Raw genomic sequence first — 14,645 nt, forward strand, 5'->3', positions numbered from 1 at the left:
GAGGTTATGTAACCGATCACAGGGTGCGCCTGTCCACCGACTCGGTCGATCGACTGACCGTCATAAAAATGAATCAGTCTTGGATCACCACCAGCTACCAGGCACCTGATATAACTGAATAATTTTTTTTTAAATGTCAGATCCCTCCAAGGCTGCCTATGCTGATGCTGAGTGACTATCCTGTTATGCTGAGTGACTATCCTCTTCCTCCTCAATGATCATGCTGATAGCTTGAAAGAATATTTTTGGTTCTGGGCGCCGCCACCAGTGGCTAAAGCCCAATTTTTCAGCCCCTGTTTAACAGGGGCGTTTAATTACAATTTTTGATGCAATATTTTGCAAGGAGGGTTCGTTGCTGCACTCAACTAGAGTATTTGTGAGGGGTTGCAGTGTTGTGGCACCAGCACCAGTGCCTAAGGCCCAATTTTTCAGCCCCACCACTTCACATCCAGGCCATTTCTGACACTTCGCTCCTACATGTCAAAAATCATCATTTCTTTGCTATAAAATTAGATAGAACCCCCAAACATTATATATGTTTTTTTAGCAGAGACCCTAGAGAATACAATGGCAGTCATTGCAACTTTTTATCTTGCACGGTATTTGCGCAGCAATTTTTCAAACGCGTTTTTTTTGAAAAAAAAACAGTTTCATGCTTTAAAAAAAAACAAAACAGCAAAGTTAGCCAAATTTTTTTGCATTGTGTGAAAGATGAAGTTACGCCGAGTAAATAGATACCTAACATGTCACGCTTCAAAATTGCACACGCTCGTGGAATGGCGCCAAACTTTGGTACTTAAAAATCCCCATAGGCGACGCTTTAACATTTTTTACTGGTTACATGTTTTGAGTTACAGAGGAGGTCTAGGGCCAAAATTATTGCTCTCGCTCTAACGTTCGCGGCGATACCTCACATGTGTGGTTTGAACACCGTTTTCATACGTGGGCGTGACTTATGTATGCGTTCGCTTCAGCGTGCGAGCTCACGGGGACAGGGGCGCTTTAAAAATTTTTTTTTTTTTTTATTGTTAATTTTACTTAAAAATTTTTATTTTTACACTTTAAAATTTTTTTTTTTTTTTTGATCACTTTTATTCCTATTACAAGGAATGTAAACATCCCTTGTAATAGGAATATGACACGATCAGTCCTCTTTACAGTGAGATATGGGGTCAATAAGACCCCACATCTCACCTCTAGGCTGGGAAGCCTAAAATAAAAAAAAAAAATAAAACGATCGCCGCTTCACAGCTGAAGCGGCGCCGTTTTTTTGAATGCAGAGGCCGGGCGTGACGTCATAACATCGCGCCCGGCCTCCGAACGATCATAGAGACTCCGGCGACCATCTGGTCCGCCGGAAATCTCTATGGTGAACATCCGGCGCCGGCGGATCCGCTATCCGACTCACCGATCGCTGAGGTGAGTCGGTAGTAGCACCGGAGGGCGGCGGGAGGGGGGGGACGTCCCCTCCCGCAGCCGCTATGATCGTTCTTATGGTGTACGGAATCGCTGGCTGAAAATGCCGGTATCTGAATGATGTCTGTAGCCTCAGACATCATTCAGATATAAGCCCCGAAAGTCGAGGACGTCATATGACGTCCTCCGGATGTCAAGCGGTTAACAGGGACATGTAATTACAATTCTTGATCTAATATTTCACAGCAGGGCCCGTTCCAGCGCCCACCAAGAGTAACTGTGAGGACTTACTGTGTTGTGGCACCAGCACCACCACCATCACAAAAGGCCCAATTTTTCTGCCCCTGTTCAACAAGGGCATATAATTACAATTCTTGATCTAATATTTCACAGCAGGGCCCTGTGAGGGCTTACAGTGTTGTTGCAACACTAACACCTAAGGCCACAAATTCTGCAGAGTACAGTCAGGTCCATAAATATTGGGACATTGACACAATTCTAATCTTTTTGTCTTTATACACCACCACAATGGATTTGAAATGAAACAAACAGGATGTGCTTTAACTGCAGACTTTCAGCTTTAATTTGAGGGTATTTACATCCAAATCAGGTGAACGGTGTAGGAATTACAACAGTTTGTATATGTGCCTCCCATTTTTTAAGGGACCAAAAGTAATGGGACGGATTAACAATCATCCATCAAACTTTCACTTTTTAATACTTGGTTGCAATTCTTTTGCAGTCAATTACAGCCTGAAGTCTGGAATGCATAGACATCACCAGACGCTGGGTTTCATCCCTGGTGATGTTCTACCAGGCCTCTACTGCAACTGTCTTCAGTTCCTGCTTGTTCTTGGGGCATTTTCCCTTCAGTTTTGTCTTCAGCAAGTGAAATGCATGCTCAATTGGATTCAGGTCAGGTGATTGACTTGGCCATTGAATAACATTCCACTTCTTTCCCTTAAAAAACTCTTTGGTTGCTTTCACAGTATGCTTTGGGTCATTGTCCATCTGCACTGTGAAGTGCCGTCCAATAAGTTCTGAAGCATTTTGCTGAATATGAGCAGATAATATTGCCCGAAATACTTCGGAATTCATCCTGCTGCTTTTCTCAGCAGTCACATCATCAATAAATACAAGAGAACCAGTTCCATTGGCAGCCATACATGCCCACGCCATGACAATAGTATCATCATGCTTCACTGATGAGGTGGTATGCTTTAGATCATGAGCAGTTCCTTTCCTTCTCCATACTCTTCTCTTCCCATCACTCTGGTACAAGTTGATCTTGGTCTCATCTGTTCATAGGATGTTGTTCCGGAACTGTGAAGGCCTTTTTAGATGTTGTTTGGCAAACTCTAATCTGGCCTTCCTGTTTTTGAGGCTCACCAATGGTTTACATCTTGTGGTGAACCCTCTGTATTCACTCTAGTGAAGTCTTCTCTTGATTGTTGACTTTGACACACATACACCTACCTCCTGAACAGTGTTCTTGATCTGGCCAATTGTTGTGAAGGGTGTTTTCTTCACCAGGGAAAGAATTCTTTGGTCATCCACCACAGTTGTTTTCCGTGGTCTTCCAGGTCTTTTGGTGTTGCTGAACTCACTGGTGCGTTCTTTCTTTTTAAGGATGTTCCAAACAGTTGATTTGGCCACACCTAATGTTTTTGCTATCTCTCTGATGGGTTTGTTTTGTTTTTTTCAGCCTAATGATGGCTTGCTTCACTGATAGTGACAGCTCTTTGGATCTCATATTGAGGGTTGACAGCAACAGATTCCAAATGCAAATAGCACACTTGAAATGAACTCTGGACCTTTTATCTGCTCCTTGTAAATGGGATAATGAGGAACTAACACACACCTGGCCATGGAACAGCTGAGCAGCCAATTGTCCCATTACTTTTGGTCCCTTAAAAAATAAGAGGCACATATACAAACTGTTGTAATTCCTACACCGTTCACCTGATTTGGATGTAAATACCCTCAAATTAAAGCTGAAAGTCTGCAGTTAAAGCACATCTTGTTCATTTCATTTCAAATCCATTGTGGTGGTGTATAGAGCCAAAAAGATTATAATTGTGTCAATGTCCCAATATTTATGGACCTGACTGTATATAGGGCAGGCCCCTAATTTAAAACATCCAACTTACAAACAACTCCTACTTGCAAACAGAAGGAGACAACAGGAAGTGAGATGAAATCTACCCCTAGGAAGGGAAATTCTCTCCTGTAAGAGTTAATATGGGAAAAACGTGTCTCCTTTCCACTGATGCTTTATCACCAATCTTTGTTTCACTAAAAACCCCAAATTGTCAAAAAACATTTGTCATTGGGACAGAAAGTGAGGTAGTTCAAAATTACAAACAGATTCTACTTAACAACAAACCTGTCTTGTTTGCACCGCCTGTATACTGCTGTTCAGAGGGCCTGGGGCCCCACGCCTTTCCTTTTTAATTTGGGTGCGGGGTTCCCCTTAATATCCATACAAGACCCAAAGGGCCTGGTAATGGACTGGGGGGGGGTACCCATGCCGTTTGTCTCACTGATTTTCATCCATATTACCGGGACCGGACATTACATTAAAGCCGTAAGCAGTTTTAAATGACTTTTATTCCTTTAAAAATGTAATTTTGTGCAGGGACTGTTCTAAGCACGGAAACACGCGCCACATTACAGGCATACTATAGACACCCCCCAGGTACCATATTTAAAGGAATATTTCACTTTTTTTTTCACTTTAAGCATCACTAAAATTACTGCTCCCGAAAAAACAGCCGTTTTTAAAACTTTTTTTTGCATTGATACATGTCCCCTGGGGCAGGACCGGGTCCCCAAACCCTTTTTATGACAATACCACGCAAATTAGCCTTTAAAATGAGCACTTTTGATTTCAAACATTCGAGTCCCATAGACTTCAATGGGGTTCTAACGTTGTGCGAATTTTCGGTCCGTTCGCAGGTTCTGGTGCGAACCGAACCGGGGGGTGTTCGGCTCATCCCTAGTGGGGACCCTTGGCTCTGGAGAAAACGTCATTGCTGCAGATGGTGATGGTCTCTGTGGATGTCTGGCCAGTAGGAGGATTTGCAGGAGTGACCAGGAGTTGTGCTTGTTCCTCTAGATGCACATAACTGTCCTGGAGAGATTTCACCACTTGAGTAAGGGCTGAGAGGTGTTGGCAAACTTCATCTGTGGGAGAGGTCCCTCTTGCAGGCTCAGGCATGGCTGTTTGATACTGACACATACCTTGGAGGTGAGCCTGATGTGCAGAGGGAGACTTCTCGTACAGCCCTGGTCCTGGGATCACTGGAGTGGGGACAGTGATTGTCGGAGTACAGTGAGGTATGAGTGCCTGCAGCGTTTACTTGGCTAGAGATGATATCAGCTGACAGAGACAGGAACAGACTTGATTGCTGTGGATGCAGGTAAGCGGATGCAGGTGCGTTGAGGGGCAGCAGATGCAGATGCACACAGATGTGGGACAGCAGGCAGGAGCAAGGACAAACCAGGTCATAAACAGCAGATCAGTCAGGCAGAAGCAGCAGGCAGAGAATGGTCAAAGTTCAGGCAGGGTTGATAACAGGAGGTCAGGCAGCCGGGTAAGTACTGGATCAGATGTGGGTTCAGGATCAGGTCACAGGATAAGCTGCAGATCAAACAGCAAGGATCCCTGCAACAGAAGCCCCTTTTAAAGGTCACTGGGCTCCAAGGCAGCGTCACCGTGCGCATGTGCATGATCTCCGCGATCTGCACACACGCATGCACATTGGCGCAAGTCTGTTCACCGCTGGATGCCTGTGAGTTGGAACACATCTCAGTGAACCTGTGCACTTGTGATCAGTTGCAGCGCTGTGCACAGCGCGTCCATGACAGTACAGTGAATGCATCCTTTATCAGCAGCCGTTGGCGTGGGTAAAAAAAAAAGCTGAGCCGTCCTGAGGCTGTCGCTGTGCCATACTCACACAGGTACTTTTTGACAGCTCTCTGCTGCATGTGTAGACACTGCAGCATTGCCAACGTTGAGTTCCAAATCATGTCACAAATCAGGCAGTTTACAGGCAGGCGGAATTCCCGCTGAATTTCAGCCAACCGAACACTGGCTGTGTGTATGACCACCTGAAATGGCTACAGACTCTTCTGGCCTGCTTCAGAAGATCTTGCAATCTTGCAACCCTGGGTACCTGTTTAAGAAACAATGCACCACCAAATTCAGGACATGTGCCCTGTCGATGGGGCAGATAGGAGGTTAGTGCCATTATTGCACGCCACCATTCCTGGTTCAAGCTAGTGTGGCATACCATTCCTGGTTCAAGCTAGTGTGGCATGAACCACCTCTGGGCCTGCCCCTGCAAAGCTGAAAGAATAACTTCTCCGGTGTGGCTCCTGTCCCCTAGACAGACCAGCTGAAGCACTGCATGGCATCTCTTAGCCTGACTCTTTGAATAGCCCTTTGAACATTTAGAGGGTACTGGTGGTTCATAGGACAATTAAGCAGAGGAGGGCATGGAGGTGGAGGAAGAGGAAGGAGAAGGGGGTGGAGCTGACAAATCTCTTATTATCACCACCAGCTGTATGGAGACATGGCGGCAAAACAAGCTGTGAATGAAATATAGCATCTCTGACCGTGCTTGCTGGACCATGAGTCAGCAGTAAGGTGGACCTTGTAGCTGACTGCCTTGCCCAACCATGCCACAACATTACCTTCCACGTGATGGTACAGAGCTGGAATGGCCTTACGTGCAAAGAAATAGTGACTGGGAACCTGCCATTGTGGTACAGCATACTCTGAAAACTTACAGAAGGTGACAGAATCAACCAGACGGAAAGGCAAGAGTTGTAAAGCCAGCAGCTTGGACAAGCTAGAATTTAGACGCTGGACATGTTGGTGGCAGTGACTGTATTGCGTGCTGCTGGCAGACGTTCTGCAAGGACCTGCGACACCCTTCACTATACCATCATCCCTGTCAGTGGAGGCTGCTGAGAGGTCATGAGATATAGCGGGGGTAGACCTGAAAGGTGATGAGTGAAGAGGAGAAGTCCCTTTTGTGTGGCTTGCAGGTGCTCTTGCCAACAGGTTGAGTGGTGGGAGGTTAAATGCCTTGTCAAGCATGTGGTACCCAAATGGCTGATGTTTTTGCCACGCTTGATCTACTTGAGGCAAAGTTTGCAAATTGCATCAGGGCAGTCAGCTAAATGTGCTAAAAAAGGCCCAGACAGCAGAGCTGTGGAAAGTGGGCCGGGAGATAACAGCTCCACAATCTGATAGAATAGGGTGGCTGCCCTCTACTCTGGAGGACATCCTGCCTCATTGGTGTTGTGCCTCACGCTCACTTTCCTCCTCTGCTCTATCTGGCACCCAAGTCGCATTAGTGACCTCATCATCATCCCCTTCATCTTCATCATCACTGGAGCCAACTTGGCAATACGCTGCGGCTGGGGGAACATGACTGCCAATTTGTTGTTTACCAGTGTTCTCACCTCTCTGTAGGCACATGTTCCTACCTTCCTCAACCTCAGAACCAACATCAGAATCAAGTAATGCCTGTGCATTGTCAAGGTGCAAGTGGCTGACGCTGTGTTCAAATAATTCAGCTGACTCCTCCATGCATGATGCTGGGGCAGCAACCCCCAAAAATATGTATACAGCACTAAATATTCTGTAATGCCGTGCAAAACACTGCACTACACAGACCCACTCCACTGACACATTACAATATACTGTAGTAAAACTGCACTGACACACTTCAATATACTGCAGGAAAACTGCACTGACACAATACAATATACTGCAGTAAAACAGCACTGATACACTACAATATGTTACAGTAAAGCTGCACTGACACTCTACAATATACTGCAGTAAAAGTGCATTGATGCATTACAATATAATTCAGTAAAAGTGCACTGACGCACTACAATATATTGCAGTAAAAGTGCACTGAGGCACTACAATATACTGTAGTAAAAATGTACTGATGCACTACAATATACTGCAGTAAAAATGCGCTGACACACTACAATACATTGCAGTAAAAGTGCACTGACACACTACAATATGCTGCTGTAAAAGTACACTGATGCAGTACAATATACTGCAGTAAAAGTGTACTGACGCACTACAATATACTGTAGAAAAAGTGCACTGACCCACTACACTAAACTGCTGTAAAAGTGCACTGATGCACTACAATATAATCTGGAAAAGTGCACTGACGCACTCAAATATATTGCAGTAAAAGTGCACTGATGCACTACAATATACTGCAGTAAAAGTGCACTGATGCACTACAATATACTGCAGTAAAAATGCACTGACGCACTACAATATATTGCATTAAAAGTGCACAGACACACTACAATATACTGCTGTAAAACTGCCCTGACACACTTCAATATACTGCAGTAAAATTGCCCTGACTCACTCCACTGACACTAAAGTTAAAAAGGAAGGTCGCACTACACTGACGCTGTACTATCACTATATTCACACTACACTAGCCATCTACACTCACAATAGAATCACAATATCACACAATAGCACACTAACTCGCTTGTAGCAATGTTCTATCTATCTCCCTTGCAACATCACACTGCAAATGGCTCCTCTGGGAAGGAACCTTTTATAGGGTGTGGTGGGTCTATGAGCAATGAGTCATGATTTGGCACAGTCATTGGGCATTGGGGATTGGGTCAAATGTTTGCTCAGCTTGAACTGTTTGCCCAACTCTACTGGCAGGCAGTAGCACCCACCCAAAGCAACAGGGGGTTTAATTCCTGCTGCAGCATGTGTACACTTTTGGCTGCTGCCTCAGCAGCTAGAGGGGGGAGGATTGGGGTTGGTAAAACTGCAACCCAATTGCAGGCTTTTACCACCCCCAACTTTATGTGTGAATGAGCCCTAAGGGTGCTGCTGCCAAATGCAACTAAGGACTCATTCACAAGTGCAGGAGGCACTGCTGCCTCTGAAAAGCAATCCAAGTGTGTTTCACAGGTGATGAGGAGGCGATATGTTGCCTCCTCACCACCTGATTTAAACTCACGAATGCCCTACAATGCACATGATTGGGACATGGTAGTACGGCAATTAGAGGCTTAAATCAGGTGTGAGGAGATGACACTTGGCAACACTGTGCCCGGTGATCTTGTTGTTTAGGTGGATCTCCACCTCTTTAAGGTTGCCTACCCCGTTCTACAGGGTCAGAATCATGCCACTTTCCATGATGTCCATTACTTTAATTGCAAAAACAATGAGCAATAGTCACAAGTTTCATTGTCACTACCACAATGGTCAAGAAGACACTGCCAGGAAATTTTCCTTGGGGAGTCTAGGTTAATTTATACAGAAGTTATATTTATAGAAGTTTATGTTTTTCAGGCACAAACACTTTACAATGTGAAGTTTTGCAACTGTACTTATTGCCGTGATCTATCATAGTAACGGTAATGTCAGTAACAGTTGTCTTTGTGATGTTCTCTTTAGAGGTTCTTAAATGGGGATATAGACATACTAAGTAAGACTTTTGATTTTTTTTAAGCAGAGACAGAAAAAGGCATCAAGCCATAAGAGAGGGGGAATGGAGGGAGCTAGTGTAGTGCATTGATTCATATCATATACAGAGGTTATATATAGGTAATTACAAACATTTTCAGATTTGATCAGTTAATATTATTTTAGAAAACACATTTACTACTAGGCTATTACTAGGCCACTACAGGCTACTGATTCTTCAAAGATTAATTACCAATCAGATTTAAAAAACTGGAAACCATGTTTTTTCACAATCATGATTTTCCCTATCCGTCCTTGTCATTTTTCAAAGTTTCAGGATTAAAAGCTTGACGCATTCAGAGGGTGGGGTAGCATAGTTTTTTGGTATTTCTGTATTTGGGGTATTAGTTTTATGGAAAAAAGTATGCTTTTGATATCTGTTCTTCTGGAGTATCAGGGGAAAATATCACCAAAGAGGAAAATATTCCCTAGGTCTACAATGCAGGATTCACTTTTCCCATGCTTCACAAGATATTTATTAATATACTTTTAAAACTAGAAGAGGTAAAGAATTTTTCCAAATCCAATCCACAAAAGCCCCCCCTTTTTAAGATCATAATTTGCGGTATGGATTAGCCTTGATATGAATAAAAAGTGCTGTGCTTACTCTTTGTGTATGGTACAATCTCAATTGATGCAGAAACAGAATTCAGATAAACTCCAAAATAATGTGTTAAAAAAGTGCAGAAATGAATAAAATTACATATATGACATAAATCATGGTTTATAACGTGTCACAGTTCATCAAAAGTGCATCCCAATTCTCTTTCCAAAGTGCAGCAGTGCAATAAAAACTGTGCAATAAGAATTGTGCTCTAAATTTTCTTAGTACAAAGTGACTATTAGAGCAGTAGCTACCCATATTTATACACAGGTTATTCACAAGTGTGATCAGTTTTTTGGGGGGTTCCTTGCGTGGGTGATTTTATATTTTATAGTTTAGCATTGTAGTACCATCTATTCTATAGTATTGGCACACTACTATTCCAAGGGCAAAAGTAACAGTAGCAGTAACATTCGTATTTAGTGCACATGTTAATCAATATTGAAAAATGTATTTGATATGTGCATAGAGAAGGTTTGCTACAGATGCTTCTGAAAATAAAAACTTTGGCTTTGTTCCTAACTCTTCACTCATCAGAATGACTTCCAGCATTTCCTGGGAACTAATTATTTAAAAATTACGTTATTTTCAATGCACCTGTTCCCTTACTAAAACTTCATAGTGTAATTGCACCCTCTTGTGGCATGCCAAAACCATGCAGTAGCTCACAAATTGACAGCTCCAAGTTATGTCATAAAATGACAACTAAAAACGTAAAATCTGGTTGCTATGGGTTATGGCACCTTGGGGTTGATTTACTAAAACCGGAGAGTGCAGCTCTGCATAGAAACCAATCAGCTTTCAGGTTTTTTTGTCAAAGTTTAACCACTTCAATACAGGGCACTTATACACCTTCCTGCCCAGACCAATTTTCAGCTTTCAGTGCTGTCGGTTTGAATGACAATTGCGCGGTCATGCTACACTGTACCCAAACTAAATTTTTATCATTTTGTTCCCACAAATAGAGCTTTCTTTTGGTGGTATTTGATCACCTCTACGTTTTTTATTTTTTACTAAACAAATAAAAAAGACTGAAAATTTTGAAAAAAATAAAAGTTTTGCTTTTGTTTCTGTTAAAAAATGTTGTAAATAAGTAAGTTTTCTCTTTCACTGATGGGCACTGATAAGGCGGCACTGACAGGCACTGATAAGGCGGCACCGATGAGGTGGCACCAATGAGCGGGCACTGGTGGGCACTGACGGGCACTGACGATGGGCAATGATATGCGGCACTGATGGGCACTGGTAGGCGGCACTGATATGCAGCACTGATGGGCATTGATAGGCGGCACTGATGGGCACTCATGGGTGGCACTGGGTGGCACTGGTGGGCACTGATGGGCACTGATAGGCGACACTGATGGGCACTGGAAGGCTGCAAAGATGGGTTCTTATGGGTGGCACTGATAGGCGGCACTGCTGGGTACTGATACATGGCACTGATGGGCACTGATATGAGGCACTGATAGGCATCCCTGGTGGCACTGGCAATGGTAGGCATTGGAGTGGGCACTGATTGGCAGCTGCCTGGGCACACATTGGCAGCTGCCTGGGCACAAATTGGTATTTCCCTGGGGGTCTAGGGGGCATACCTGGTGGTCCAGTGTGGATGGCCATCCTGGTGGTCTTGGGCGGCTTCCCTGGTGGTCCTGGGTGAGATCCGAGGGGGGGCTGTGCTGATAAACAATCAGCACAGACCCCCCCTGTCAGAAAAGCAGCCGATCGGCTCTCTTCTACTCGCATCTGTCAGACGCGAGTGAGGAAAAGCTGATCACCGGCTCTTCCTATTTACATCGTGATCAGCCGTGATTGGACACGGCTTATCACATGGTAAAGAGTCTCCGTCAGAGACTCTTTACCTAGATCGGAGTTGCAGTGGGTCAGACTGACACACCGCAACAACAATCACAGTGAAGTGCGCGCAGTGGCTTAATATCCTGATCACATCATATGACGTCTGGTCAGGATATTGAAACCACTTTGCTGCCGTCATTTTGCTATACGGCAGGCGGCAAGTGGTTAAAGGGGTTGCAAAGGTTTTTTTTTTTTTTAAAATAAAAAAAACATGTTATACTCACCTCCTCTGTGCAAGGGTTTTGCACAGAGTGGCCCCGATCCTCCTCTTCTGGAGTCCCATGTGGCGCTCCTGGCTTCTCCTCTTCTCGAGTGCCCCTACGGAGAGCCAAATTCCATGGGGGCACCCTTGTGGGCGCGCTCCCGAGTCCTGCTGCTGCTTCCATTGACACAGACAGCAGGACTCTGCCCCGCCCTCCAGCTCCTGTGTCACTGGATTTGATTGACAACAGCGGAAGCCAATGGCTAATGCTGCTATCAATCTATCCAATGAGGGCCTGAGACAGCGGCTGGAGCTGCTGTGCTCTTCCCCGTCGCAGGAACGATCTGGTTCAGGTAAGTAAAAGGGGGGCTCTGGGGGGCTGCTGCACTACAAAAGGTTTTTCACCTTAATGCATAGAATGCATTAAGGTAAAAAACCTCAAGGGTTTACAACCCCTTTAATTGAAAAAGCTGAAGTTAGAAGCTTTCCTTCCACCCAGCATACTGCCAGCTTTGGAGCTTGTGGGGTCTATAAAAACGAGGGCTGGTAGCCCATGGGGGTTAGCTGAAGAAGAGGATGAGTCCTTGAAAAGCTTCCTGTGACCTTACAGAAGACATTGTTCACTGAGAGCTGTCCCTGTGATCAAGCATTGATGTGTTAACAATGGATTTTGTTAACAGATTATGATTTATGGAACTGTGGGCACTGTGAGTATGTCAAGAACAACTTTATTCACCATCACTTTGGCCTGCCATTCAATGTATAATATGTTCTTTATTTTCTAGACCATAACTATAATAAACTGCATAATGGGTTGACCCTGAAGAAGGAGTCTAGGTTACTTGGAAATGCGTTGGAACTTTGAATGCAGATCAATACCAGTCACCATGATTCATGTCCACATACATGATTCGTTTCTTGCTACCTTTGTGTGTTAGCTCAGTATTTTTAAGCATAAACTGTGTTTTATCTTTACCATGTACTTTTTCTATACTATTAAAATTTAAAATCTTACAACAGTTTGTTACACGCCTGTGGCATTAAAGTCCCACCCCTAGGGGATATAATAGCATTCACTAGAGGGACAGTGGCCTATTCAAGCAGACAGCAATCACTTCCAACTTTTTGATAACGCCTTTACAGAAAGTGCTGCACAGAGGGAGAAGTGGGCATTTCAAATCCCTGGACCGTTGGACTGGCTGTATGGGCACTGACAAGTGAGGTAAATACAGAGGGGACTGGGAGGGGTGTGAAGTGTATAAGGTGTTAGTTATTACATTTTTCTGTAAATGTAAATTAATTCATGTGAAATCAGCGGCATAAGCTGGGGGATGTTTTAAGTTATCTGCTAACTATTGACTTGAGATGAGGAAAATGTGTTTTAATTTCCCTGAACTTTCAGCATAAATTAGCAAAATTAAGGGGTCCCAATTGAGTGAAAGTTTGCCAATAACAGAATCTGTATTTGTGCAGTGAAAACTATTAACCAAACTTATTCTGCAGATCCCTACTGTTAACACATATTCACAAATGCGTGCATGTAGGGGATGCTGAAAGTTGTGGCCCACCTGTCACCCTGGCCCAGCCCAGCATTCACTTCCCAGTCACTTTTGAAACAATGAACAGTCCATGTGCTTGTTTTGTATTTTTATTGAGGGATTTGAACTTGGATAGGTCTAGGAATATATGGGATGCCCAGTAGAACAAGCAATTGATTGATTGTATATCAATCAGTTGGGACAACTACTGTATATACACTTGGCTACTACAGTCTCCTACAGCACAACTCTTGCTTGCAGACTGTTACTCTCTCTCTCTCTCTCTCTCTCTCTCTCTCTCTCTCTCTCTCTCTCTCTCTCTCTCTCTCTCCAGCACAACTACTACTTCTTAGGCACAACTAGCACATGTCACTGACTCAGCCAAGCCTTCGTAACGGTCACTTGCAGGCAGGGACCGCGGGCCCCTTTAATGTAGCAAAAATAGAAATAGGAAGTCATTAGTGCTATCTGTCCTAGGTAGACTACTGCTCCCAGTAAGCCCTCTTCAGGCCCTGCCAGCCCTCCTGGCTGCAGCTGCATGTCTTCACTGCTCATGACATTGCATTCCTCACTGGCTCCACACCCAGCTCTGGCTGTTTCCTCTCACTCCTCTCTGGCATGCATCTCCAGTCCTCCCAATAGCACATGTCACTCACCAGCCTCCTGGCTGAAAACCGGTGGTTCCCTCCTGAAGACTTGCTCCTGCTGTCCTCTCTGACTCCTATCTGTGCCCCCTGTTCAGATCCTCCATGAGTTATTGAAGGGATCCATTCTGCCCCCAAGTCCCAGGCCCTTGATTACCCCACCCCCCCCAGACTGGGAAGCTTCCTCAAAGGCCCTGAAAGCCAAGTAATCCATCCTCAGTTCTTCCACCCGACAACTCCTCACCAGCTGGGCTGACCCTGGGTATTTCAAGGAGGCCTGCCCCCTGCCAATCCTATTGATAAAAAGAAAAAACTGTAAGTGCAAATACTACTGTACTTGAAGTTATATGGCAGCCAATATGAGAGCAATAACAGCTCAATAGTCCATACAGCAACAGTTCTTAGGGTGAGGTGGCAGGAGGCAGCTATCCTCAGAGAAAAGCCAGCTCTGTAAACAGATTGAGGAAGAGGGAGAGACACAGGAAGCGCCAACCTGAGTGTAGTATATTAGATACGATTTATTAGCAAAGTAAGTAATGCATTTACAAGAAATAACAAAAAAACAGGCTCATCTGTAAATGGTGGTGTCTGCAGTTGTAGATCGGCATCCAAAACGAGCATCCACAGATCTGGCAGATGACTGGGGAAGCCTCCATCCAACCTGTGACCACCAGGAAATCGGTCTGGGACACCGTGGAGTGCAGGGAGATGACGTCACCAGGAAGCAGAGAGACCCCGGGGAGAAACAACTGAATAAAAGAGGCTAAGCGCTACCTAGTGGTCATGTGATTGCTAATCAGAAAGTTGGTCAGCCAGACACTGAATATTAAACCTACCCAGG

Source organism: Aquarana catesbeiana, linkage group LG10 (assembly GCF_042186555.1).
Source record: "Aquarana catesbeiana isolate 2022-GZ linkage group LG10, ASM4218655v1, whole genome shotgun sequence".
NCBI classification, from domain to species: Eukaryota; Metazoa; Chordata; class Amphibia; order Anura; family Ranidae; genus Aquarana; species Aquarana catesbeiana.